General features: G+C 43.4%; 1 protein-coding gene across 10 annotated transcripts in view; it reads right to left on the bottom strand.

The window, feature by feature from the left end:
• The window catches only part of myo1b (myosin IB), a 90959-nt gene that overhangs the window by 47094 nt on the left and 37865 nt on the right, over positions 1 to 6000 (bottom strand). The gene's annotated exons all lie outside the window — the stretch shown is intronic.

Below are 6000 nucleotides of genomic sequence, written 5' to 3'. Positions count from 1 at the left end.
AGTGGTAATGCAGAAAGTTTGGGAAGTTTGAGTCACCTTTACAGAGAGCGATGAATCCTGTGTGTCGGCCGACCATAGCAGGAGCCCCATCTGTAGTCATTGATACTAGCTTTTCCAGCGGCACCTTTTTCTCCACCAAAAACTCCCTGACCGCGTTATAGATGTCAACTCCCCTCGTAGTTGTCTTCAGGGGTAGTATTGTCAGAAGTTCTTCTTTGGTGGAGAAATCAGAAGACCATCAGCTGCGCCGTACTGCTACTGTCCACCGACTCGTCACACTGGATGCTAAACCACCTGCATCTCGTCAGATCCCGGTCGAGCTGGTCTGCCAAGTTCCCAGACATCGCCGAAACTCTTCTTACCATTGTAGTTGCGCCGAGTTGAACATCGGAGAGAGTGGAGAGTACATCGGTTCCATACTTCTCGTCTTTAAGTATAGTTTTAGCAATTAACGTCATTGCTTCCTTGACAACCTCCCCGTCTGAAAAAGCTTTCTTTTTCTTTATCAAGAATTCCGTAGCTCTAAACGAGGCTTCTGTTGCTTTTTGGGAGTTTTTAACCGGTCTCGTGAAAAAAGACTGCTGTTTGCGCAACGCTGCTTTTAACTCACGGGATTTTTCCGCTCGTAGTGCGCTGCCCGGTGGGTAGTTAGCATGGTAGCTTTTGTGACACGTTGTGAAATGTCTCTCCACATTGTGCCGCTTTGCCGTCGCCACAGTCGCCCCGCAAATAATACACACGCAGGATCCTTTCACAGTGGTAAAAAAAAAAACTACCTCCCAGTCATCGTGAAAATGATACGTTTTCTTTCTTTTTTCAGCCATTTTTGGGGTTAACTCCTCTCGTTCTCGCTGCCCCCGCTAGCTCTCCACAAACTCCGCGGTTTACGCATGCCCACATTACTGCCCTTTCAACTATACTAGGTCAAAGTTGATTTATATTACAAATTTTTCAAGGCGTTTTTTTATCTTGTTGCCTGTCGGTAGTCAAAGCGCGAAAGCGTATGGTTGGAGGAAAAAAAAAAAAAAAAAAAAACATGGTGTATTATTTATTCATATCTGGGGGAGTCGGACTTGAAATTTTGGATGGAACATATACATAAGGGGAAACAATGTCCACATAACCTAACCAAAGACAATCACATTTTGGGGATCACCCCTGCCATACACGATCCGGTGCTTTGACTAATCATTTTGATCTTGATCTAAGATGTTCTGGGTCTGCTAGCCCAGTCATTTTTTTAGAAATAAGTGTGGGCATCGGGAATCGAACTCACGCTATCGGATCTCTGAGCTGAGCCTTCTACCATTGAGCCAACAGCCCTGGTTGGAGGAAACCAAAACATAAATAAGAAGATTTTTTTGTAATTTTTTACTTTTTATTTAATAAATGCGTTTTTTATATTGTCATTAGCAATTTACATGTAAATGTGTTTTAAAGAACAATAGCAAAAAAATTGATGCAGCTCACCGGTGTTCAGTGGCATTATTTGAGCTATTTTTAGAACAGGCCTGCGGGCGACTCCTGTGGTCCTTAAGGGCGACCTGGTGCCCGCGGGCACCGCGTTGGTGACCCCTGATCTAGATCTATACCTGTATATCTATATGTATTTCTATATATATTTTGTTCAGTGCATTTTTCTTTTTGTGTGTCCCAAAAATATTGGCGCAGAGAGAAAAAAAAAGTTTTTTTGCTGTACACAGTGTCTGAAACTCATGACAAAAAGTTAGCGGACACACGGGCAGACAACTCTGAAAAGTTACCTGCCCGGCCATAAACTTGCCTACCCTGTTTTTCACAACTTGAAACACAATAAGACAACTAATTGCAAAAAAAAAAAAAAAAAGATTGTTGCGAAGTATAAATGATTTTTTTTAATTAAGGAAGTACCTATGACAAATGCTCCCTTGCTTAATTTCTGGTAAGTATCTCTTGCTGAAGATTTTGCTCCAGTTGTTGTTTGTCGTCATGGTGCACAATGCAATGTTTGCGTTGCGTTGTCCGCTTAAAGCCACCTATACTCCTCTTTCAAAGCGGTTTTCAAAACTCTTAAGTACACTTTTCAGTCACGGTGTAGCACGAAACAGGCTTCTGATTGGCTGCCGGTGCCGATTATGCAAATTATCTTTTGCATACTCTGCACCGGCAGCCAATCAGAAGCCTGTTTCGTGCTTTGGACTACACCTTGACTGAAAAGTGTATTCTAGAGTTTTGAAAGCCGCTAAGAAAGAGGAGTCCACGAGGCTTGTAGCGGTTTGCTTGATTGAATGAAACAAACGTTTGATTTGAAAAAAAAAAAAACCACTTTTTTTTCTTGAAGAAGTTGTCGGCCACTCGGGCCGAGACATTTTGAAAGTTGTACGCCCGACGTAAAAGTTGTACGCCCGGGCCACCGGGCAGATGCTATTTCAAACACTGCTGTACACCAAAAAAGTTTGGCCAGACATAAAAACGAATGAGACAGATGTTCTGTGTGTAACAATCCATGTCGTGGTGTTACCACGGCAACCAAGGCCATGTTTGTAAGCGTTGTCCCGTTTGTGCTGCGCGCATCAGGTTGTCAGCTTTCTCAAAAAAAAAAAAAAAAAAAAAAAAAAAAAAAAAAAAACAAGAGCCGTCATCTGGTGCACCGCATTAAAGCGATCTGGATTTAATTAGAGGCCATTGCACGGCGTTCCCTTTCTTTGCTTTTTGGTGATCCCAAATGTATATTAAGGATTGAGTCATTTTTAGTCGATGTTGATGTTTTGCTTGGAAACGATTTAATGAAAAACAGGCATGGTTCCTTGAGGATATAATGTTACTCTTTAGTGGATCAGGTGGTTGACGAACAGATTTGGCGCCATCTTGAACCATGGAAGGCGGGTTCGAGCGGGTGTGCTAGCGTACAAGGATGACGTTAGCGGACGGAATTAGCCCATGTTTTACAGTACGAAACAGAAGCTGATTCTAACCCAGTCGCCTAGGCGTGTTTTTGATTAAGTCGTAACCTGTGATTAACTCATTCACTGCCAGTCGTGCAAAAATGTGTCTGTCCTCTCCAGTCATTGTCAGTCGAATTCTAGGACCCACAGAATATTGACTTTTAGGATGACATAAGCATTCAATACAGCGTTAGAAACCTTGGACTCTCTTCTTTCATCCGAAAAAAAGAGTTAATTCCTAAATGATATGGGCTGGAGTTAGCCAAGCTTGAAATGTGGCCGTCTGTACAAAAGGCATGAAAAACCAAAACCTGAACAAATTCAGGACTGGCATCATTCTTTTCAATTCGCAAATAAATTTGAGAAAAGCAGTGAATGAGGTAATTAACTAACCAAGAGTTAACTCCTAGATTACATGGGTCTGGAGTTATCTGAGCTTGAAATGGGGGCATCTATACAAAAGGCAAAAAAAAACAACCCAAACAAATTCAGGAATGGCGTGACACATCATCCTTTTCAATTTCTAAATGAATACGGGTAATGGCAGTGAATGAGTTAATCAACTAACCAAGAGTTAATTCCTAAATTATGTGGGTCTGGAGTTATCTGGGCTTGAAATGAGGGCGACTTTACAAAATACAATGCAATATTTATTTATATAGCACTTTAACAACAGCTAAAGCTGGAACAAAGCGCTAACATGGTAAAAAAGGGAAATGCTGCCTCCCTGTGGAAAAGAAAAAAACATTGCCAGAGGCCATGACCAGTGCTTCATTAGCACCCAAGTATGAAAAAACAAAACCTGGACAAATTCGTGAATCGCAGTGAATGAGTTAAGAGGTTTGTACTTTATCAGAAGAGACAAACGTATGACGACAAAAGAAGCTAGCAACCGCGCAAAAGTCGCTATTGGATGGTTATGTTTGTAAATGCGATGGGGATCATTTCGCGAGATGTTCTACCAACCTCCCACCGCCCCACACACACACAGAAAAAAATAAAACATCCCCACCCTCTTCTTTCAACTGGCTGCGATTTTAGAAGCCCCCCAAAATAGTCTCTTTCAAGTCAGAGTACCCAAATAAAATGACTCATCCAGTAGGTGGGCACTGTGGAGGGCACTTGCAACGCGGATTGATAGCCATTCGCTGACCTGAATGTGCATGGGCAGCACCCACGTCTCCGTGAATCACCGCGTTCCAGCGCATCAATAGAACGAGTTGAGGGGCTGACAGTAGCCAAACGCCAGCTATCTCTGTAGCTATCTACCTCCCTGGCTGGCTATCTAGCTAGCTATCTATTAGCTATATAGTTATCTAGCTTGCTGGCTTGCCATTAGCTATCTATTGGCTAGCTAGGTAGCTTTGTATCTATTTGAGTTACTTCCTGGTTGAGTGAACACCGGCGTGCGTGGCTGCTGCTGCTGCTGCTCACCCAAAGAAAAACCTATCCTGTCACTGTAAAGTGATCTTGAGAGTTTTGAAAGGCGCTCTTAAATGAAATGTATTATTATTATTATTATTATTATTATTATTATTATTATTATTATTATTATAAACGCTACGCATTGACCGCCATCGACTTAGCGCGTCAATTCCACCGCCCAAAAAATAGAGAACGATTGTGAGGACGCAAAATTTTGTGACATTGCTTCCATCAGAAAATCTGCATTGACCCTTGTACGCTCAAAAGATGAACCCCCCCCAACCACCTCGCTCTGTCCGAAGAAGTCACATGTACTGTGAATCTTCCTCACGCTCGACTCTCTCGCGTTGGAATGAACTTGGGCCGACAAACAGAAAGTCACTTGTGCCTCTGACATAAGCCCCTCCCCCCATTGGTTGTTTTCCGTGACCTCTGGCGGGGGGAATCCGGTGCAGACAAAACAATGTGAGCAGAGGCAAGATAAAAGCAAAACAGAGACAAGAATTGAATAGGGGAGAGTCAACGTGGCGGGTGTGTGTTTTGCTAAGTGTGGGCAGGAGATTGGATTCAGTAGGGGTGGGGCTGGGGGGAAAGGCACTCGGGGCTGTCTCTTGGAAAGGTGGCCGTGGTGTTCCTGACTGGGTTATTCAACAAGATCTTAGATGGTGGACAGATGCCTGAAGAATGGAGACAAAGTGTACTCGTGTCCATTTTTAAGAACAAAGGAGATGTGCAGAGTTGTACTAACTACAGAGGAATAAAGTTGATGAGCCAAACAATGAAACTCTGGGAAAGAGTAGTTGACGCTAGACTAAGAGTAGAAGTGAACATTTGTGAGCAGCAGTATGGCTTCATTCCAAAAAAAAAAAGAGTACAACAGATGCGGTGTTTGCTTTAAGAATGCTGATAGAGAAGTACAGAGAAGGTCAGAAGGAATTGCATTGTCTTTGTAGATCTAAGAAAGCGTATGACAGGGTGCCCAGAGAAGAGCTGTGGTATTGCATGAAGAAGTCTGGAGTGACAGAAAAGTATGTCAGAGCGGTGCAAGACATGTATCATGACTGTAAGACAGTTGTGAGGTGTGCTGTCGGTGTGACTTTGGAATTCAAGGTCGAAGTGGGACTCCACCAGGGGTCAGCTCTGAGCCCCTTCTTATTTGCTATGGTGATGGACAGGCTGACAGACAATGTTAGACAAGAATCTCCTTGGGCCATGATGTTTGCAGATGACATTGTGATCTGTAGCGAGAACAGGGAACAGGTGGTGGAGAAACTAGAGGTGTGGAGATATGCCCTGGAAAGGAGAGGAATGAAGATCAGTCGCAGCAAGACGGAATACATGTGTGTGAATGAGAGGGATCGAAGTGCAAGAGTGATGCGACAGGGTGAAGAGATAAAGAAGGTGGAGGATTTTACGTACTTGGGGTCAACTGTCCAGAGCAATGGAGAGTGTGGAAAAGAGGTGAAGAAGCGTGTCCAGGCAGGCTGGAGAAAAATGTCAGGTGTGATGTGTGATAGAAGGGTTTCAGCGAGGATGAAAGGAAAAGTGTATAAAACAGTGGTTAGACCAGCCATGATGTTTTGACTGGAGACAGTGCCATTGAAGAAAAGACCGGAAGCAGAGCTGTAGGTAGCAGAGCTGAAGATGTTGA

The sequence above is a fragment of the Hippocampus bargibanti genome, linkage group LG08, assembly GCF_051943395.1.
Source record: "Hippocampus bargibanti isolate YZ-2025 linkage group LG08, ASM5194339v1, whole genome shotgun sequence".
Lineage (NCBI taxonomy): Eukaryota > Metazoa > Chordata > Actinopteri > Syngnathiformes > Syngnathidae > Hippocampus > Hippocampus bargibanti.
Note: the sequence above shows the minus strand (reverse complement) of the source record. Positions and strands in the feature narration are given on the sequence as shown.